General features: G+C 39.4%; 1 long non-coding RNA gene across 8 annotated transcripts in view; it reads left to right on the forward strand.

Moving 5' to 3' along the window:
- LOC139184549 (uncharacterized) overlaps positions 1–23884 on the forward strand; it is a 192670-nt gene that overhangs the window by 63342 nt on the left and 105444 nt on the right. For 7 of the 8 annotated variants that reach the window (XR_011568069.1, XR_011568062.1, XR_011568067.1 and 4 more), the window contains one exon: positions 1558–1677. The exons of the other annotated variant lie outside the window; for it this stretch is intronic. This is a non-coding gene — a long non-coding RNA (uncharacterized lncRNA). The remainder of the gene's footprint in view (positions 1–1557; positions 1678–23884) is intronic. 8 annotated transcript variants of the gene reach the window in all.

The raw sequence follows: 23884 nt of genomic DNA on the forward strand, positions 1-23884 counted from the left end.
CTGTGTATTCTTGCCATCCCTTCTTAATTAATCTTCTGCTTCTGTTAGGTCCATACCATTTCTGTCCTTTATCGAGCCCATCTTTGCATGAAGTGTTCCTTTGGTATCTCTAATTTTCTTGAAGAGATCCGTAGTCTTTCCCATTCTGTTGTTTTCCTCTATTTCTCTGCATTGATCGCTGAGGAAGGCTTTCTTATCTCTCCTTGCTATTCTTTGGAACTCTGCATTCTGATGCTTATATCTTTCCTTTTCTCCTTTGCTTTTGGCTTCTCTTCTTTTCACAGCTATTTGTAAGGCCTCCTCAGACAGTCATTTTGCTTTTTTGCATTTCTTTTCCATGGGGATGGTCTTGATCCCTGTCTCCTGTACAATGTCACAAACCTCCATCCATAGTTCATCAGGCACTCTGTCTATCAGATCTAGTCCCTTAAATCTGTTTCTCACTTAAATCTATTTCAGCATTTCATGAGAAATGCTGGGCTGGAAGAAGCATAAGCTGGAATCAAGATTGCCGGGAGAAATATCAATAACCTCAGATATGCAGATGACACCATCCTTATGGCAGAAAGCGAAGAGGAATTAAAAAGGCTCTTGATGAAAGTGAAAGAGGAGAGTGAAAAAGTTGGCTTAAAGCTCAACATTCAGAAAACGAAGATCATGGCATCTGGTCCCATCACTTCATGGGAAATAGATGGGGAAACAGTGGAAACAGTGTCAGACTTTATTTTTGGGGGGCTCCAAAATCACTGCAGATGGTGATTGTAACCATGAAATTAAAAGACACTTACTCCTTGGAAGGAAAGTTATGACCAACCTAGATAGCATATTAAAAAGCACAGATATTACTTTGCCAACAAAGGTCCATCTAGTCAAGGCTATGGTTTTTCCAGTTGTCATGTATGGATGTGAGAGTTGGACCATGAAGAAAGCTGAGCGCCAAAGAATTGATGCTTTTGAACTGTGGTGTTGGAGAAGACTCTTGCAAGTCCCTTGGACTGCAAGGAGGTCCAACCAGTCCATCCTAAAGGAGATCAGTCCTGGGTGTTCATTGGAAGGACTGATGCTAAAGCTGAAACTCCAATACTTTGGCTGCCTCATGTGAAGAGTTGACTCATTGAAAAAGACCCTGATGCTGATTGGGGGAAGAAGGAGAAGGGGACGACAGAGAATGAGATGGCTGGATGGCATCACCGACTTGATGGACATGAGTTTGAGTGAACTCCGGGAGTTTGGTGATGGACAGGCAGGCCTGGTGTGCTGGGATTCATGGGGTTGCAAAGAGTCGGACACGACTGAGCGACTGAACTGAACTGAACTAGGTCATGAGGGTGGAGCTCTCATGAATGGAATTAGTGGCTTTGTAAACAGAGAGCTCCTTTACCCCTTCCAATATATGAAAACACAATGAAAAGATGGCTGTCTATGAATCAGGAAGTGTGTCCTCACCAGACACTGAGTATGCTGGTGCCTTTCTCTTGGACTTTCCAGCCTCCAGAATGGTGAGAAATAAATTTATGCTGTTTATCGGCCACCCAGTTTATGGTATTTTTGTTACAGAAGTCTGAACAGACAAAGACATTTCCTTCCTCTTTTTCTTGGATCATCTAACATCGCAAGGAGCTTAAACAACACATCATAGTCTGCCAGAATTCCACTCTCCAGTCACCAGGGACTCAGGTGAGTCTCTGTGTACTGTGTCTTTCCTGTCTAGGATTTGTTGGAGCCATCAGTTTTCCACTGTACCCCTAGCCCAGCTGTTTAGATATTAGCAGTGCATCAACTTATCTGGTTTCCTGCTGAGCAACATGGGACTTTGAAAAAAAGATGGCCCCAAAAGTTTACATAATTTGCTGTCATCTATTATAACCTGTTGCTTAGGTCCCTAGGCTACTAACTAATGCTCACCTTTTCAGTAGCCTTCACATCCATGCTCTCACAAGATCTTTCACCCAACCAAAGAATGTCTAAGCATCTCATTGTTTCTCAGATGACAACCACTCTACCTTTCTTGAATTCTAGGGTCTTTTTAGGGTGTGGACATCTTTTCTTCTTCATATTCCTAAAATAAATGGTACCTTCTTCCTCCCATAGTGAAGTTTAAAAGACCATTAAGAAGGACTTGGACTTCAGAAACATAAGAATCTTTCCATTTCTCCTCTTGGGAATGGAGATTGAATGCCTTTTTTTCCTTCTTGATAAATTTTCCACTCCATGAATAGGAGACTTTTTAATAGAGAATAAAAATTCTAATACAAGTTAAATTATCACCTGCAGGTCACTCTGTTATATCAAAGATGCACAGAACAAGAATGTATGCTTTTTTTAAATTCATCTCTTGCATATTGTAAGGATTTCTTCTTTAGTAATGACCTAAATGTAAAAATCTATGCCATATTGTTTTGACCTTTGTAATTTATTTTTTAGTTATTACAAAAAAAGTGTTTCAGTAGACAGTCCAGAAAGGAAACATTGCCAAGCCTGCTGCCAGAGAGAGAACTGGAGAAGCCAATCTCACAGGACTCTGTTGAAAACAAGCCACCTTTAACAGTCCCCTGATATCCTCACTGCATTGGTTTGGCAGTAACTTCCCAGGACCAGTGTGCAAGGAAGGAAGATAGAGAAGTAGCCCTGTGGTATGGTACTTGGCTGTGATCACTCCATATCACTTTATGCCTGGTAACTCAATGAAATTGCTTACCATTATATTAAGAGGCATAACTGCTCATAAAAGCATATCCATAGTACTGGAGGACTTAGGCCAGGAGAGGTTGTGTATCTCAGTTATACTCTGTGTCAAGAACTCCCCTGTGAATTAATTATTCAGATTATGCTGCTGAGACCAGACCACTGGCCCACTGTCACCAATAGTCTGGTCTCAACAATATTACCTGAATAATTCAGGTAATTTCCTAATAATTAAGGTTAGTTCCTCCTTTGGGAGAACATCCCTGGTGGGTTTTCCTATTCATTGATCTCAAAATTGTTAAATAATGGTGAATGAAACTCAACAGAGTTTAGGTTAAATATTTTCTTTTCCTGGATACTCTCTGGCTTCTAGCCAAAGGCATTTATTCCCTATTTAGTTTTCTTTGAGTTGAGGTACAAAGGTGATATGGATGTAGGCTAACTTGTGAAGCCACAAACATAACCTGCTCTGTAATAATACACTCCCAAACTGTTATCTTGTGTTGACATGATATGATTCAACTTCTAATCCTGTTTTCCTAATTCTAAAATGAAGTGGTTTCACTCTATTAAAGATCATCCTCAATTGAAAATCACTAAAACATCTATATGTCACAAGGGCTAGCCCAACACAAAGCTCTTAATCTGAAGTTGACCTTTTTAGAAAACCTGTCACTCGGAATTTGACCTTATCACCTCAGGAAATTAATTTAAAAATCTGTCTCTACAGTGTTACATGTGCTTTTTTTTTTTAAATCAAGATTTTATGAATTTGATATGGATTATCAGAGAAATTATTTGCTCACTGAAACACCTTTTTTTTTTTTTTTTTTTAAGAAAAAAATTCCTTTTCTTTCTTCCTTAAGATATAGAAGAAAACCTGTTTTGGAAGGAACTCAATATGAAAGATAGCATGGGTGTGGGCCTCCATATATCAAAGCCTCAAGAAATTCACTTTCAGCATGTTTATGTTTCAAGTGAGGCTTCTGAATACCACCCAGTACAGGTTGTATGCAGAGTAAATGTGATTGGCCCTGAAGAGTAAAAGCCTCAGGCTTGAGTTAGGGAGGGAGAAAGAGAATATTAACAACCCAGAAACCTGTTTGGATCATGACAGGTGGCTGTTGATTAGGTCAGGCATATAACTCACCTGGGGGCCTTAGTGGAAATGTCATGCCTTATTTTAGAAAGAAATTAGACTCAGTGATGGGAGATACACTTTAGGGACTAAATAGCACACTAATCGGAGAAGGCAATGACACCCCACTCCAGTACTCTTTTTTTAAAAAATATAAATTTATTTATTTTAATTGGAGGCTAATTACTTTACAATATTGTATTGGTTTTGCCATACATCAACATGAATCCACCACAGGTATACACCTGTTCCCCATCCTGAACCCCCCTCCCACCTCCTTCCCCGTACCATCCCCCTGGGTCATCCCAGTGCACCAGCCCCAAGAATCCTGTATCATGCATCGAACGTGGACTGGCAATTCATTTCATATATGATATTGTACATGTTTCAATGCCATTCTCCCAAATCATCCCACCCTTGCCCTCTCCCACAGAGTCCAAAAGACTGTTCTATACATCTGTGTCTCTTTTGCTGTCTCACATACAGGGTTATCGTTACCATCTTTCCAAATTCCATATATGTACGTTAGTATACTGTATTGGTGTTTTTCTTTCTGGCTTACTTCACTCTGTATATTAGGCTCCAGTTTCATCCACCTCATTAGAACTGATGCAAATGTATTCTTTTTAATGGCTGAGTAATACTCCATTGTGTATATGTACCACAGCTTTCTTATCCATTCATCTGCTGATGGACATCTAGGTTGCTTCCATGTCCTGGCTATTATAAACAGTGCTGCGATGAACATTGGGGTACACGTGTCTCTTTCCCTTCTGGTTTCCTCAGTGTGTATGCCCAGCAGTGGGATTGCTGGATCATAAGGCAGTTCTATTTCCAGTTTTTTAAGGAATCTCCACACTGTTCTCCATAGTGGCTGTACTAGTTTGCATCCCACCAACAGTGTAAGAGAGTTCCCTTTTCTCCACACTCTCTCCAGCATTTATTGCTTGTAGACTTTTGGATAGCAGCCATTCTGACTGGCGTGAAATGGTATCTCATTGTGGTTTTGATTTGCATTTCTCTGATAATGTCCACTCCAGTACTCTTGCCTGGCAAATCCTATGGACGGAGGAGCCCAGTGGGCTGTAGTCCATGGAGTCGCTAAGAGTCAGACATAATTGAGTGACTTCACTTTCACTTTTCACTTTCATGCTTGGAGAAGAAATGGCAACCCACTCGTTTTCTTGCCTGAAGAATCCCAGGGACGGGGGAGGCTGGTGGGCTGCCATCTATGGGGTTGCACAGAGTTGGACACAACTGAAGTGACTTAGCAGAAGCAGCAGCAGCAGCACACTAATAACATATTTTAAGTGTGTCACTTACTAGCAAGATTGATTTTCAAATTTGCTTTTAACAAAGATTAAAATAAAAATAAAACCTGATAGCAAAATGGTGAATCAATGAAAAGAAATGTGTGAAAGCATGATGGGGGATTATGTGAGATATTACTCCTGCTACCAAATTCTATAAAATGCTAGTTTTTAAAAAATATTACTTGAAAATAACTTAAAATTTAGTTAGCAGCAGGCAAATCTATTGGAACATGAAATATATCAGTGGTTGTAGAAGGCTGGAGATGGGATCTGGGAATTACTATAATCTGGCATAATGGACCTCTTGGGAGTGACAAAAATGTTCTAAAACTGAATTGGGAAGATAGTTGCCTACCTGTATAAATTTAATGAAGATCATTGAAGTGACAAATAGATTCAAAGGATTAGATCTGATAGACAGAGTGCCTGAAGAACTATGGACGGGGGTTCATGACATTGTGTAGGAAGCAGTGATCAAGACAATCCCCAATATTTATTATTTGTAGACTTTTGGATCGCAGCCATTCTGACTGGTGTGAAATGGTACCTCATATTGGTTTTGATTTGCATTTCTCTGATAATCAGTGATGTTGAGCATCTTTTCATGTGTTTGTTAGCCATCTGTATGTCTTCTTTGGAGAAATGTCTATTTAGTTCTTTGGCCCATTTTTTGATTGGGTCATTTATTTTTCTGGAGTTGAGCTGTAGGAGTTGCTTGTATATTTTTGAGATTAGTTGTTTGTCAGTTGCTTCATTTGCTATTATTTTCTCCCATTATGAAGGCTGTCTTTTCACCTTGCTAATAGTTTCCTTTGATGTGCAGAAGCTTTTAAGGTTAATTAGGTCCCATTTGTTTATTTTTGCTTTTATTTCCAATATTCTGGGAGGTGGGTCATAGAGGATCCTGCTGTGATGTATGTCAGAGAGTGTTTTGCCTATGTTGTCCTCTAGGAGTTTTATACTTTCTGGTCTTACGTTTAGATCTTTAATCCATTTTGAGTTTATTTTTGTGTATGGTGTTAGAAAGTGGTCTAGTTTCATTCTTTTACAAGTGGTTGACCAGATTTCCCAGCACCACTTGTTAAAGAGATTGTCTTTAATCCATTGTATATTCTTGCCTCCTTTGTCAAAGATAAGGTGTCCATATGTGCGTTGATTTATCTCTGGGCTTTCAATTTTGTTCCATTGATCTATATTTCTGTCTTTGTGCCAGTACCATACTGTCTTGATGACTGTGGCTTTGTAGTAGAGCCTGAAGTCAGGCAGGTTGATTCCTCCAGTTCCATTCTTCTTTCTCAAGATCGCTTTGGCTATTCGAGGTTTTTTGTATTTCCATACAAATTGTGAAATTATTTATTCTAGCTCTGTGAAGAATACTGTTGGTAGCTTGATAGGGATTGCATTGAATCTATAGATTGCTTTGGGTAGTATACTCATTTTCACTATATTGATTCTTCCAATCCATGAACATGGTATATTTCTCCATCTATTAGTGTCCTCTTGATTTCTAATGGCTGCGATCCAAAAGTCTACAAATAATAAATGCTGGAGTGGGTGTGGAGAAAAGGGAACCCTCTTACACTGTTGGTGGGAATGCAAACTAGTACAGCCACTATGGAGAACAGTGTGGAGATTCCTTAAAAAACTGGAAATAGAACTGCCTTATGACCCAGCAATCCCACTGCTGGGCATACACACTGAGGAAACCAGAATTGAAAGAGACACGTGTACCCCAATGTTCATCGCAGCACTGTTTATAATAGCCAGGACATGGAAGCAACCTAGATGTCCATCAGCAGATGAATGGATAAGAAAGCTGTGGTACATATACACAATGGAGTATTACTCAGCCATTAAAAAGAATACATTTGCATCAGTTCTAATGAGGTGGATGAAACTGGAGCCTATTATACAGAGTGAAGTAAGCCAGAAGGAAAAACACCAATACAGTATACTAATGCATATATATGGAATTTAGAAAGATGGTAACAATAACCCGGTGTACGAGACAGCAAAAGAGACACTGATGTATAGAACAGTCTTATGGACTCTGTGGGAGAGGGAGAGGGTGGGAAGATTTGGGAGAATGACATTGAAACATGTAAAATATCATGTAAGAAACGAGTTGCCAGTCCAGGTTCGATGCACGATACTGGATGCTTGGGGCTGGTGCACTGGGACGACCCAGAGGGATGGTATGGGGAGGGAGGAGGGAGGAGGGTTCAGGATGGGGAACACATGTATACCTGTGGCGGATTCATTTTGATATTTGGCAAAACTAATACAATTATGTAAAGTTTAAAAAAAAAAAAAAAAAAGACAATCCCCAAGAAAAAGAAATGCAAAAAGGCAAAATGGTTATCTGAGGAGGCCTTACATATAGCTGAGAAAAGAAGAGAAGCTAAAGCCAAAGAGAAAAGGAAAGATATACTCATTTGAAGGCAGAGTTCCAAAGAATAGCAAGGAGAGAGAAGAAAGCATTTCTCAGTGATCAATGCAAAGAAATAGAGGAAAACAATAGTATGGGAAAGACTAGAGATCTCCTCAAGAAAATTAGAGATACCAAGGGAATATTTCAAGCAAGGATGGGCTAAATAAAGGACAGAAATTGTAGGGATCTAACAGAAGCAGAAGATATTAAGAAGAGGTGGCAAGAATACACAGAACTGTACAAAAAAAGATCTTCACGACCCAGAAAACCATGATGGTGTGATCACTCACCTATAGCTAGGCATATAGGAATGTGAAGTAAAGTGGGCCTTAGGAAGCATCACTACAAACAAAGGCTAGTGGAGGTGATGGAATTCCAGGTGAGCTATTTCAAATCCTAATATGATGCAGTGAAAGTGCTACACTCAATATGCTAGCAAATTTGGAAAACTGAGCAGTGGCCACAGGACTGGAAAAGGTCAGTTTTCATTCCAATTCCAAAGAAAGGCAATGCCAAACAATGTTCCAACTATCACACAATTGTACTCATCTCACACTCTAGCAAAGTGATGCTCAAAATTCTCAAAGCCAGGCTTTAATAGTATGTGAACCGAGGACTTTCAGATGTTCAAGCTGGTTTTAGAAAAGGCAGAGGAACCAGAGATCAAATTGCCAACATCCATTGGATCATTGAAAAAGCAAGAGAGTTCTAGAAAAACATCTATTTCTGCTTTATTGACTATGCCAAAGCCTTTGACTGTGTGGATCACAACAAACTGTGGAAATTCTTAAAGAGATGAGAATACCAGACCACCTGACCTCCGTCCTGAGAAATCTATATGCACGTCAGGAAGCAACAGTTAGAACTGGATATGGAACAACAGACTGGTTCCAAAGAGGGAAAGGAGTACACCAAGGCTGTATATTGTCATCCTGCTTGTTTAACTTATATGCAAAGTACATCATGTGAAATGCCAGACTGGATGAAGCACAAGCTGGAATCAAAATTCCCGGGAGAAATACCAATAACCTCAGATATGCAGATGACACCACCCTTATGGCAGAAAGTGAAGAACTAAAGAGCCTCTTGCTGAAAGTGAAAGAGGAGAGTGAAAATGCTGGCTTAAAACTCAACATTCAGAGAACTAAGATCATGGCATCCGGTCCCATCAGTTCATGGCAAATAGATGGGGTAATAATGGAAACAGTGAGAGACTATTATTTTGGGCTCCAAAATCACCACAGATGGTGACTGTAGCCATGAAATTAAAAGATGCTTGCTCCTGGGAAGAAAAGCTATGACCAACCTAGAGAGCATTTTATAAAAGCAGAGACATTACTTTGCCAACAAAGATGTAAGAGTTGGACTATAAAGAAAGCTGAGCACCAAAGAATTGATGCTTTTGAACTGTGGTGTTGGAGAAGACTCTTGAGAGTCCCTTGGACTGCAAGGAGATCCAACCATTCAATCCTAAAGGAAATCAGTCCTGAATATTCATTGGAAGGACTGATGCTGCAGCTGAAACTCCAATACTTTGGCCTCCTCACGTGAAGAACTGACTCATTGAAAAAGACTCTTATGTTGGGAAAGACAGAAGGCAGGAGGAGAAGGGGGTGACAGAGAATGAGATGATTGGATGGCATCACCAACTTGATGGACGTGTGTTTGAGCAAGCTGCTGGAGTTGGTGATGGACAGGGAAGCCTGGCATGCTGCAGTCCATGTGGTCACAAAGGGTTAGACATAACTGAGTGGCAAACTGAACTGAATTGGCCTGTACACTTATGATGGGCAGATTTTATAATATACAAGTTATGCTTCATAAACTTTTTAAGAAAATTAACAAGGTGCAACTTCACAACATTCAACTTGGAAATGATTTCTTGGATATGACCCTAAAGGATAAGCAACAAAAGGAAAAATAAACTGGACTACATTAGAATTAAATACTTTTGTGTATCAAAGAACAAAATCAAGGGAATGAAAAAGGTAGCCTGCAGAATGGGAGAAAATATTTTAAAATAATGTATCTCATAATTGGTTAATATCCAGAATATATAAAGAACTCTTGAAGCTCAACAACAACAAAACTAACAACTCAATTGAAAACTGAGCAAAGGTTTTGAATATGCATTTCTCCATAGAAGATATGCGTGCCAATAAACACAAGTAAAGATGCTCAACATCACCAAGCATCAGGGAAATACAAATCAGAACCGCACAAGATACCTCCTTACATACGTTAGAATGGCCACTATAAAAATAAAAACAAAAACAGGAAATAACAAGTGTTGGCAAGAATGCGAAGAGATCAGAACCCTTGTTCACTGTTGATGGGAATGTAAAATGGTGCAGCTGCTTTGGAAAACAGTATGGAAGTTCCTTAAAAATAGAATTGCCATTGATCCAGTAATTCCACTTCTGAGTATATACCCAAATGAATCAAAAGCAGGGTCTTGAAGAGGTATTTGTACAAGCATATTCATAGCAGCACTATTCATAGTAGGCAAAAGATGGAAGCAATCAAGTGTCCATCAGCAGATGAATGGGTAAGTGAAATGTTGTCTATACCTACAAAGGAGTATTGTTCAGCCTCAAAAAGGAAGGAAATTCTGAAATATGCTATAACCCATGTGAACTTCAAGGACATTGTTGTTGTGTAGTTGCTAAATCATGTCTGACTCTTTGCGACCCCATGGACTGTCCTTCACCATATCTAGGAGTTTGCTCAAATTCAAGTCCATTGAGTCGATGATGCCGTCCAACTGTCTCATTCTCTGTCGTCTCCTTCTCCTGCCTTCAGTCTTTCCCAGCATCAGGGTATTTTCCAATGAGTTGGCTCTTTGCACCAGGTTCGAATCAAGCATAATCAAGGGTATTATGTTAAATGAAATATACCAGTCACAAAAAGACAAATATTATGTGATTTCATTTGCATGAGGTTCCTTGCTGCTGCTAAGTCGCTTCAGTTGTGTTTGACTCTATGTGACCCCATAGACGGCAGCCCACCAGGCTCCCCTGTCCCTGGGATTCTCCAGGCAAGAACACTGGAGTGGGTTGCTGTTTCCTTCTCCAATGCATGAAAGTGAAAAGTGAAAGTGAAGTCGCTCAGTTGTGTCCGACTCTTAGCGACCCCATGGACTGCAGCCTACCAGGCTCCTCCATCCATGGGATTTCCCAGGCAAGAGTACTGGAGTGGGGTGCCGTTGAGGTTCCTTGAATAGTCACAATTCAGAGAAACAGAAAATAGAATGATGATTCTTAGAGGTTGAAGGAGTGAGAGGGGAAATGGAAGTCATTGTTTAATGGGTACAAAGTTTCAATTTTGCAAAATGAAGAATTCTAGAGATGAATGTTGGTGATGTTGCACAACAATTTAATATTACTTAACTGTACACTTAAAATGGTTAAGATGGTACATTTTACATTATGTGTATTTTACCACAGTTAAAAACTTAAAAGGGCTTCCCTGGTGAATCAGATGGTAAAGAATCCACTTGCAATGCAGGAGACCTGGGTTCAATCCCTGGGCTGGGAAGATCCGCTGGAGGAGGGCATGGCAACGCACTCCTGTATTCATGCCTGGAGAATTCCCATGGACAAAGGAGCCTGACGGGCTACATCCATGGGGTCGCATAGAGTTGGACACAATTGAAGGACTAAGCACAAAAACTTAAAAAGGGTTAAACATTTCTTTTAACCAAATATGCTTCTCTATTCTAAAACCCCCTAAACTGGTTTTATCTACTCTAGTCCTGGAATACTATGAGTCATTAATAAATTGTTGTGGGTATAAATGCATTCAAGATTGTGTTAATCAATTCTGAAATTGCCTGTGCTATTTCTTTGGTTAGTACATCTGTTGTCACAGAGTAAAGTCTTACTCTTTTGTGGATAATCTTACTTAGACCAACTTCACAAATTCTGTTCCTGCAGTTCTAACTTGATGGTATTGAAATAGAAGAGAAGGGGCCAGGACACAGCCTTTAAAAGAATGACACATCCTGAGGACATGACATAAACTGATTAGAACCAAATAAGTCCAAGATGGTGGAATAGCTGACTTCCTCTAGAGCTTGAGCCTCAGTATACACTCACTGTAATACATCAGCTAGCTAAATGACACACCCACAGGTGCCATGACAGTTCCAAGACTGACCATAAAGATCAAAACATTGTTGTTGTTGTTCAGTCACTGAGTCATGTCTGACACTTTGTAACCCCATGAACTACAGCATGCCAGGCTCCTCTGTCCTCTACTATCTCCTGGAGTTTGCTAAAATTTGTGTCCATTGAGTCAGTGATGCTATCTACCCATCTCATCCTCTGTCACCCTCTTCTCCTTTTGCCTTCAATATTTCCTAGCATCAAGGTCTTTTCCCATGAGTTGGCTCTTTGCATCAGGTGGCCAAAGTATTGGAGCTTTATCTTCAGCAGTAATCCTCTTGATGGATCACAGCCTTGTAGAGGCAAAGGGGCTTGCATAACTTAATTAAACTATGAGCCCTGCCGTGCAGGGCCACCCAAGATAGACAGGTCATAGTGAAGAGTTCTGACAAAATGTGGTCCACTGGAAGAAGAAATGGCAACATACTCTAATATTCTTGCCTGGAGAACTCCATGCCCAGTATGAAAAGGCAAAAAGTGGGCAGAAGCCCAATTCTTGGAAATCCTCACCTCTCCCTACAAGTTAATGGAATACTTCTCCCACTCAGCCTATGGAATTATCCACCCCTATAAAAACTGACAACCCCATACCCTTGGGCCACTTTTGCCTTCTGAGATGGCCTATACTCTTCTGTGGAGTGTGTTTCTCTCTGAATAAATCCACTTCTTGCCTATGACTTTATCTCTCACTGAATTCTTTCTGTGATAAAATGTTAAGAACATGATTCATTAACTCCTGAGACTGGGCGTGACCTTGGTGAAAAGACTGTAGGTTCAAGTCCCAATCTAAATTGCATGGTTTATGCATTTTCACTGGAACATCACCAAATTATCTCAGAGTCACCATGGGTAAACAAAAATTCATATTCTTTGTAAATAATATCTGCCTCTTGAAATCCCCGGTTCTTCCTTTGGTCTCAGTCATCCTCCTATTTATCATGGCTTACATCTGTGGAGTTTTTTTGGATCCTACCTATTTCTCAGTAACAATCATTGGTTTTTCTGCCTTCATTCTTTTCTATTTCTAAACATACTGTACAATATTGGCAGGGAAATTTAAATCTTAAAACATTAAGATAATTCACAGTTAATCCTAACCCACATACCAAAGTAATCTCTATTATCAAGCTTAATTCTCTTCTTCTACATTAAGTATGTTCTACTTATTCTTCCCTGATGGCTCAGACAGTAAATAATCTGCCTGCAATGTGGGAGACCTGGGTTCGATTCCTGGGTTGGGAAGATCCCCTGGAGGAGGGCATGGCAACCCACTCCAATATTCTGGCCTGGAGAATCCCCATGGACAGAGGAGCCTGGCAGACTACAGGTCCATGGGGTCACAAAGAGTTGGACATGAATGACCAACTAAGCACAGCACTTATTGTCCATACTCTAATTTTCATGTGTTTTATTCCCTTTCTAAATTCAGTGGTCTTCTCCCTCTTTCCCACTTAATAATCTCTTTCCATCAAATGTTCCTTGATTGCTACAGCCTGTAGTCATCTCAATCTTCTCTGAATGACTCCCTTGTCACTCACTATCTCCTTTGGACCACATAGTGAAGTGTGAGCTGTCAGAACCAGACAAGCGTAACAGAAGCAAACCCAGGATGGGCCTGGGGTCAGATGATAAGAAAGTGTTGACGAGAGGCCGTTAGTTGAGATGGGATTGTGGTCAAGATCAGACAGTGAATTAGCACAATAGAAGAAACACAATGAATAAAAGGAGACATGAGAGTCAGAGTCTTTGGAAAAGACTGAAGAACAATGAGGAATATAAACTGGAGTAAATCTTAAGTATCCCAACTTCCAATTAAGAACTCTAGTCACTATGCATTGCAATCTTAGGCAGGAGAGCAGTTTATGGGAAGGGTATGAAGCAGTTCATGTGGCTCCTGACAGACATGGATTCTAATCCCAGTACTACCACATACTGTCTCTGTGATTTTAGGTAAACTACTCGGACTTCTTGATCCTTGTATTCATCTCTAAAATAGGGTTAATGACACCAATATTATAGAACTATTCTGATAATTAGATAAAATTGAATAATGTAGGTAAAGATCCTATAGATGCTCAGTAATCTATTGAACATTTACCTATTAATCCTTTATTCTGGCTAAGGCCAATTGCTCTGTAGGTACTGAGTGAAAACTACTTTCATTTTGAGTTATAAAGGTAATAGTATCACTTTATCACTATGTGAATGGGACTTTCCAGGTGGCACTAGTGGTAAAGAACCAGCCTGCCAATGCAGGAGTTGTAAGGATACAGGTTTGATCCCAGGGTTGGGAAGATCTCCTGGTGGAGAGCATGGTAACTCACTCCAGTATTCTTGCCTAGAGAATTCCATGGGCAGAGGAGCCTGGTGGGCTATAGTCCAAAGGATCCCAAAGAATCAGACACGACTGAAATGCATATATGTAGAGGCATTCACTGTGACGTGCACTGGGTAGAATACAGTGCAGTGTCAATGAATGTCAGCCTACATCTTACGTATGCAACAAATAAAATAATACCTTAATTCCTTATTTTTTCCTACCATCTTTTCTTTTGTCCGTTTTCCTTTCTTTCTATTTAATTTGACTCCAGTGTGGACTGGATAGGAAATTCAATCTCAGCGGTTCTTGGGTTCTCCACCTCCTTTCAATTTTCAGCAAAGCGTTCATTCAGAGTCTTTCACAAAGCCTTTAGGAAAGTCTTGATACTCATTGGTCTCTGTCTACCCTGAATAATGCTGAGAATCCTCTTTGCCCAATACTCCTTCAGATATTTTGCCATACTTGGACTCTAAGGTCAATCTAAGAACTCTGGATCAAATTCCAATATCAAAGGAAGCCACATGGAAAGAAGAAAGGAAAAGAAAGGAAGGATGAAAGGAAGGAAGAAGTCATTAGCTCCGGGATCTCTGGTTTTGCTTGTTAGACAATAAACCATCAAAAGAAAGTCCTATATTCTAGGCAGAAATGAAAATCTCTGGAGAAAAAAGAGTGTTGGAGAAGGGCAGAAGGACTAAAGCCATGGAAAAGCCTAAAGTTCGGAGTATTATAGAGTTTTTTATTTGCAACTTGAACTTTCTCTTCCTCTGATAGAAGAGACATACATTGTTCAAAGGGTATTTCCAGTTGACTCAGACAAAGAGACCTTATGGGTTGTCTGAAGCAGGAGAAGCATAATACTTCTTGTTTTGACTCTTTCCTAACCTGATTACTTAACTTCATCTTTGGGGACCCATTTTATTTTTTTAATCTGTAAAATTGAGGTGTTCTAACCACAAACTGTTAAAATATATTGAATTCTAACATTCTCTGGAACCATTTGCTAGAAAAAAAATTATTTTAGAGGGTGGGCTTTGCTATAGGTTTCAGAATCACAACTATAAAAGGAAACAATTCAGAGGCAAAATTATCTCCTCCCTCACCCAACTGTCATTGCTCTTTAGCCCTGCCCTGTTACAGCCTGGATGAATTTCTGTTCTGATTTATAGTCATTTGCTGGCAGGTCTTATCTCCTTGTTTACTAGTAGGGTCTAAATCCTTTATGGAACTGATTCAGCTATCTAGACATCTCTCCTTTCCTTCTTTTCTCACTCCCAGCTTACAGTCTCCTTAAACATAGTTAGCACTAGTGAGAATTATTTATGTGATGGAAATAACCATAAGTGAATGGAAAAGGAACTCAAGAATTTCCTCTGAGGATTGTCTTTATTGACTGATTTTGGAAAGTTTTTTCTGTCACACACAGTCTAACAAACTGAAACTGCCTTTGTCTTAAAATATTTATTTAAAATGTTTTGCTGTTGTATTTAACTCATTGTGTTTTCTTTTAAAATCTCACAACAAGACTGAAAAGTAGATACTGGAAAACAAAGGCTCAAAGGGGTTAAGGGACTTGCCCAAGAACATTTAGTTTGCTAAGAGGCAGAATAAGAACATGACTCCAAATATTTCAGATTTCAAAGCCCACTTCTCTGAAGTAGAAATATTTCCCGAATCCTTTAGAAAGAGTTAGTGGTGATTGCCTCACAGTTGAAGAGACAAACTGTTTTACTGAATATATATGAAAGAAGAAGAGCAACAATGGTGAATTTGGAGACAAAATTTCCTTCTAGTTCAGTCTAAGCAGGATCTCTGATTTTAAGCAGCTATTTCGTGATATAGAGCATTAAAGTCTAGCCTTGAGCTTGTAATCATGGTGCTTATACAGGTTTTCCTGGAGTTTGCAAATGCTTGTAAGCAACAGAAATTTTCAGTGAGAGAAAAAGGAAAACATTTTCAATATAAAGATCAAGGAGAGAGACTGATTGGCCCAGTCCCATTAGAATGATTTAGACTGAAAATAATATCCTTTTGCTTTCAGCTTATTCTGAGTAAGCAACTATTTTCAACAGGCATCCCATAATGAGTCCCAATTCTCGGAACACTGAAAACCCTTTCAACAAATTCTACAGGAAAATGAAGTCTACTGTTTGTGAGGGGAAGGAAAAGATAACCAGCATTGCATACTGACTGTTAAGGCTATAATAAACACTCTATGGAATATCTCTTACATGTATATTGTGCTTTCAATCCACAATGAATATATATTTGAACACTAAATTTGTCTCCCCCTATCACCAAAAAACAGATATTTATGTCAAACTAAAAATCAGGACTGAACTTATATGTCTGTCTTTGGAAGTCACTTTGCTTATCTTTATCTTCTGGCTCAGTAAGGACCTTATTGAAAATTTGGCTTGAAGTTTTAATATGATATATAATATGGAAGTTTTAATATGATATGTAATCAGAAGTCAGCTCATCTACTCCTCCCTTGTTTATACTTGAAAATAAATCATAGTGTAATAATATGCTTCAAAACTTGTCATCATGGATACACCCTAGGAATTGTCTGCTGTGACTAAGTGCTTACCTCATATAGGTGAGGACACTGACTGCTTTCAGTGTTATTTCAGGCTTTTTGACTCAAACTTTGATCCTAGTAATTATGGAGAATAAACAAAATTTTGGATGAGAAGCATTAATTCTTTCCTTTTTGGTAAATAGGTATAATTTTTGGTTGTATGTAAATAGTTTATTTATATACATAAATAAACTATAAGTAAAATTATTTTGGTCTTTAAATAGAATTTTCTAACTGGAGTTCACAGTTTGGTAAATAAATGAAAACCTAATTTAAAAATCTATGTCTTATAGAAAACAGACTTATGGTTACCAAAGGAAGAGGGGAGGAATAAATCAGGTGTGTGGAATTAACAGATACACACTACCATATTTAAAGATAAACAACAAGGTATTATTTATAGTACAGGGAATTATGGACCTTCCCAGGTGGTGCAGTGGTAAAGAGTCCACCTGCCAATGCAGGAGATACAAGAGACATGATTTCTATCCCAGGGTTGGGAAAAATCCGCTGGAGAAGGAAATGGGAACCCACTCCAGTATTCTTGCTTGGGAAAACCTCATGGACAGAGGAACCTGGAGGGCTACAGTTCATAGGGTCACAGAGTTGGATATGATTGAGTGATTGAGCACAACAAAAACAGGGAACTGTAATCAAGAACTTGTAATAACCTACGATGGAAAAGAATTGGAAAAAATAAAGAATGTATAGTATATAACCAAATCACTTTGCTGAAGTGATTACACCTGAAGCTGAATACTCCTGAAGCTAACACAATATTGTAAATCAACTATACTTCAATTAAAAATTTTTAAAACTCTATGTCTTTGTTGTACTTATGTTCAGTGTTTTCCTATAAATTATAATAGTATCTTTTGCTAGCAAATAGTCTACAAAATTGTAAATTGATAAATGAATGAAAGTTAGAACAGTTAAACAATTTCAAGCTGTTTCCAAGGATGATTGAAATTTGACAGGTTCAGCTCTCAGGATCTATCACTCTTTAGGGGTGGGTGAGTATGCACACACATGTGCCTATGCCTGTCTGTGTGTGCAGGGGATGACACTATAAACCACAGATCATAAACTAGTGATTATTGTCACAGATGTTTTTTGATTTCCTAGCACAGTGTTTTACAAAATCAAGTTCATTGTAAATATTTATAAATCAGCAGATATCAATAAAATCAGATTTCTGAAATCTCTTAAAAATGAGGAAAAATAGCAGTTTCGAGCCTACAAATTCTCGTGGCAAAAACTGGATGGAGTTAGGGAGAGTGCAGAAATAACTGCAGCCCATACTTTCTAACTGTCCCCTCTTCCCTCACTGCTGTACCTGACGTTCCTGTTTCCTGTGGGTGTTCGATTTTGAGGCCTTTGCTTTGAAGAAAATTCTCTAAGACTTTCTTTTAACTTGGTACATTAGTCATTGACTTTGTGGATAGTGGCTCAGAGTTGAGAAGTCTTAGAGGAGTCTCAGGACAGCTCTACAGCCAGTTGAGTTGTTGAGGAACAACTGTTCCAATACCTGTTTAGGAACTCCAATAGCCCAGCTCCTTGGGACTCACAGGATGAAGAGACATACTGGAAGAGGAAGAACACCTTCTCAAATCCTTTCATAGATGGGAAGAAGGGAATTTGTCAAACTTCAATCACCCTTGGAAGTGGCTTGAAATTGTATAGTAGTCCTAACTTTTACTCATTTATCAGTTTTTTATTTTGTTGATATTTGCCAGTAAAAAGGTTTTATTACTATATACAGAAACCCTCTGAAAATAGGTATGATAAAGACATAGATTTTTAAATAAAGTTTTCATTTATTTATATAAAGCCAACAGTCTGGATTGGAAATACAGCTCTTGTTTTCTTTTTATCCTTTGCTCTGGGAGGAAAGTATCTGACTATAAATTTATTCTCAACACATTTGTTTATTAATATAAGGATATATGTATATATAGTGCATATAAACCAGTGGGATTGGCTTATATGGAATAAAACAAAACAAAGGAAAGTTTGGCAATGATCCTAATAATTACTTTGATAAAAACAGCATATCTAGTTCTGTTACATGATGGATATTTTGGTTTTAAATTAGTTCTATTACTACTAGGTCTGAATTAATAAACCAGGTAATTTGGCAAAGTGGCAAAGGTCTCCTTCAAGATGAAATAGGTATTCCATGTTTAAGCTTTTAGGTGGATTAATTTTAGAAAGTTAAGGTCACAAAGTTCCTTAGGGCCATAATGGATGTCACCCTTCAAAGAATTCTAATTTCGTGTTTGAGCCATTCCTCTCACCCCCAGGAGAGTGTATGTGTGTGAGAGAAGGGAAGCCAGCACTGTACAAATATGAGTTGTTGTGAAGTTGAGCTCAACCTGCAGTGCATGGTACACAGAAGGGCTGTGTCTCTTTAGTAAAACACCTCAGCTTCCCTACTGTCCTCTGCCTAAGTTTGGATTCTAAGTTTCTTGTCAGCGGGTGATGATGGCTTTTAGGAGGTGCCAATCCCACTTGCAGATACTGTTGCTCTAATTCTGCCTAAATTGCAGCTGCTGGTTTTGGGTCATGACCCCATACAGGAAGTGCTTTCAGTTCCTCCAAACATGGTATGTGGATGAGGGGGCGGAGTTTAGCAGACAAATACTCAGCTGCCAACTTTTCATGTTTACAAGGGATCAAAAATAGGTCACTTAAGGTCAATAATACATCCTTTCTTCCCCCTTCCAAGGAGCCAATAGTGTTGTCTTACAGTCTAGGTGAAATATAGTCTTCAACTCCAGAGCTATATTTGGAGTTTATCTTTAATGCTAACTAAACACATTCTATAACTCTTATGCACGTCAACAAATTGCATAAATAAGGTGACTTAAATTTAACTTGTTTACATGTCTGATCAACTTTCTGGGGCAAAGTTTAAAGCCACAACATTTAGAAATGGGGAGAGGGAGTGAAAACATTTTGTTTGTTTTTGAGGTGTGACTGATATTTGACTATAAATTAATGTTCGAGTAGAATGGTAGAAAAACAAAAAACAGTGTTGACAGGTGTCTCAGAGGTCATGTCCAACCCTCTTCCTGAGGATGCATGAATCACCAGCCCACTCTGATTCCTTCTCTCTGAGCTGCTGCATTTTTTTTTCAGGTTTTGCTACTTCAGGAAACCACAGTTGTTGGCTGATAGAAAAACTGCAGCAGCTCCATAATATGAGAGAGCTATTTCTGCCAGTGAGGTATTAACAGTATCTAGTATATAATGGACCTTATATATAAGAAAAGACTGTTGTTTGCTATCAAGAAATTAAAAAAAAAAAAACACAAAAAACTTTTTTTGGAACTTTTAGCTCTGAGGTTTCCCATATATGTAGGAATACTAATATTTTTCCTCTGGTGAATAGACTTGGAAACACAGTAAAATGTTTTCTTTACAACATTATCATTTCCATTAATTGGAGCAAGTGTTGATCAGTATAAATTATTTATGTGAGCACTGGGAACCACCTCCCTAGGTGCAAGGCAATCTGTAAAAGATTTGCTATCATGCTAGTGAATGAGGGGGAAGGGGGAGAAATCCATTTTATGAGTCATAAAGCTTTAGGAACATTAGTTTTTATGTTTGCATTTGAAAATGAACTCTTGGTGAAATGCACTGTAAAAGAAACACGGAAACCCAAATTCGCTAAGAGCATGCATCAAAATAATGGTGGAAAAGACTTAAAATCTGCTGACATGCCAAATATGATGATCAAATGATAGATTAGAAAAGGTCCTTAAAACATAGAAGGACTTAAAAGTGTAGCAGGATTGATTGACTCATGCCTTAATTTGATTTCTAACAAAATGTGTCTATCGGCCACAGCTTGTCTGAGGGGCAAGGGAAAGTGAGAAAAGAGAATGGACAGAGAACCAGCCCTAATGGACTTCTCGTCACACTTATTGGTGTCACTGTAAGAATCTTATAGTTGTCTATAGGCAAGGTCTAGCTTCCAGGCTAGCTAGGTAATTCCCCTACTGCAAATAATTGGTAAGTACACCATTATTCTGATGCTCCATATACGTTAATGCATTTAATGCTTGCATCAAGCCTGTGAGGTAGGTATTATCATTAATCCTATTCCACAGCTGGAGAAACTGAGGCGCAATGAGGTTAAGTGTCATGTGCAAGGTCACACAGAAAGTTTTAATAGAAGAGCCAAGAAGTGAACCCAGGTGGTTGAGTTCTAGACACTGCGCTCTTAAATCATTGTACTAAATGACCTCTTAAAGATTTAGTTCTGTGTTTTACCAGGTCTGGTATAAAATTAACCTGCATTAGACTTCCTGGAGTGATTCTTAAAATAGTGTATCAGTATCTCTGGGAGTTGGGCTTAAGAATTCCCATTTAGCAGCTTAGTTTTGCGCACTAAGATTTGAGAATCTACTATTCTGAGGAGTGGGAGCGGGAGCTAGAGAGAAGCTGCAGTATAGGTGCAAAAGCAGGAATTCCAACAAGGCAGTAACTATATTGCATTCCCTGATCTGGCCTTGGAAATCATGAAGCATTACTTTATTGCATTCTGCACATTCTAGACCATATTCAAAGGAGAAGAATTAGACTCCATGTCTTTGTGGGAAAAGTGTCAAAGAATACAGATCTAGTTTAAAACTATTACAGGTGGGACTTCCCTGGTGGTCCAGTGGTTGACTATACTTCCACTGCAGGGGGCACAGGTTTGATCCATGGGAACTGAGATCCCACAAGCCGTGCAGTGTGGCCAAGACAAAACAAACAAACAAAAACCCATTACAGGTGCTATGGGAAAAATAATAATAATATTTAACATTGCTGCTGCTGCTGCTAAGTCGCTTCAGTCGTGTCCAACTCTGTGCGACCCCATAGACAGCAGCCCACCAGGCTCCCCTGTCCCTGGGATTCTCAAGGCAAGAACACTGCAGTGGGTTGCCATTTCCTTCTCCAATGCATGAAAGTGAAGAGTGAAAGTGAAGTCGCTTAGTCGTGTCCGACTCTTAGCGACCCCATGGACTGCAGCCTACCAGGCTCCTCCGTCCATGGGATTTTCCAGGCAAAAGTACTGGAGTGGGGTGCCGTTGCCTTCTTCATATTTAACATTATTGAGCACTTAATGTGTCAGATCCTCTTTTAAATATTCTATGTAAATTACTATGTAAATTACTCCAGTCCTCCCACAACCCTATAAGACAGACTATATAATCTCTATTGTAAGGAATCTGAGTTTGTATAACTTTCCTAAAGCATAACTTGCCAGAAAGTAATGGTCATTGGATTAAAAGCCAGGCAGCCTGGCTCCAGAAATATTCTCTTATTCATTATTGTACACTACATAACTGAGAGACATGGGATCCAGTCCAAAGCACTAATTTGAGGAGGACTCTGTTATGCTCCAAGTGTTTTCCATACCCAAAACCCCATTCTGAGGAGAGATGACTACTCAGCTTTGTTTCTGCAGTCCATCCTGATTGACCAGGGAAGGACATCTCCCTGTGGCCATCATCTATAATAACCCTAAGGTCTGGTGACAGAACTACTGGAGAGTTACTAGGTGAACCCATCGGATCCTCCCTCCCAGAACTTGAATTTAAGTCTATTCAAGGATAGTTATATGTCAGTGGAAAGAAGTCAGGAGACACACAGAAAAGAAGTCAGAAAGGCAACACAGGAAGCAGAGGCCCTGGGAAGCAGGAATTAAGAAGCAGACAGGATAATAGAGAGATATGTGTTTATATGAACAAAAGCAGTAAAAGCAAGAGCAGAGACGAGAGTAGTTAATGCCCACAATAGCAAAGGACTAGAGCAAGCAGACAGGTGCTACTGTCTACGGCATGTTTGCCATTGTGAAACTAGCAGACTAGAGCTGCTGCTAGGTACCTGCAATATTTAGTGCTCAATGAAGCTTGCAGGTGCTACCACTAAAGTTCCCTGCTCTGTGGATCCTTGAAACAAACCCTCATTTTCTGTGGTGAGCCTCTCTCTTTCTGTTCTCTACACTTGAAGTGCCCTCACCAACTGACTGTGTTGCTAATAAATCACATGGCGCTGGATAGGTCACTTCCCTGTTTGCTTCAGTTTTCTCATTGATAAGATGTGAGGCAGACCATTTCCAATTCTAAAATTTATTATTCTGGACTTCCGCATGAAGAGATCGGTCACAGTTTGGTTGTAAAGTCATGGCAGTTCCCCCACCCACTTTATTCTCAACTTCCTTTCCAACCACAGAGTGATTTAAACTTGAGACTTCTGTCTCCTAAGGAGTCCAACTGCAGTACCAGCATGCGAATTAGCTGTGTGGCCTCCTGGAAGACCCCACGCAGGCTTCCCTGGTTCTGTGTGGTGTTTTCTGTCGAACCAGCAGACGAGTGTGTGTGTGTGCTGACCCTGTCTTCTCTCATTTCACAAGAGGCCTTGTTTTCTGGAGAGAGATGAAAATAAACTATGGAAAGTTGCAAACATGCTGATGGGAACTGAGGTAAAACGTGGAAAGGCTGCTGGGTTTTGTGTGATCAGAGGTGACAGGAACTACTGGCCAGGAAGGAAATTGGGAAGGGATGGTTTTATAGATTCTACTTAAAATTCTGTTTCATCTCAAGTAGGATTTACAGTGAAACAGATTAGCATTTGCATTTCAGAGAAATGAAAAGAAAAGCGGAAAAAAAAAAAGAATTTTGGTCCTGAAAGGGCCCAGAAGGAGTCTTGTGTTAACCTTTGCCCCATCATACACTTCCATCCTCCCCTTCCCTACCTGGGTTTGGATTTGGAGGAAACCATAGGCATAGCTTCAGATAGAACATTTGGAGACCTGGAAACAGTCTTGGCTCAGAGGTCAGCTTATTGTGTGACTGTGGACAAAAACTTCTTGTAGTTCTCAGTTTTTCCACTTGTATACTAAAGATGATAGTCTGTTTTTTTGCTTATGTCGCTAGAATTTTGTGCCAGTTAATGACATATTGGTCTCTATCCTCCTCATTTTCTCAGTCAATCCCTTGCACTAAGCCAAATGTTTAGAGAGGGATACAGGTTAACTCTTTCAAACCTTCAAGGAATTGTTTTATGAATCACTAGTGTATTGAACTAAATAGCATCCTTGTATGGTCCACTTAGAGAGTAGAGCACCAGAAATGCACTGAGTAGTCTAAATGGTACCCTAGAGAGCTGAAAGAGTTAATGGGCTTGCCTCTGGTAGTGCTGATTGGATCCCAAGACATGACAGAAGACACAGGAGAAGGAGAAGGCTAAAA

This window comes from Bos indicus, chromosome 8, assembly GCF_029378745.1.
Source record: "Bos indicus isolate NIAB-ARS_2022 breed Sahiwal x Tharparkar chromosome 8, NIAB-ARS_B.indTharparkar_mat_pri_1.0, whole genome shotgun sequence".
Taxonomy (NCBI): domain Eukaryota; kingdom Metazoa; phylum Chordata; class Mammalia; order Artiodactyla; family Bovidae; genus Bos; species Bos indicus.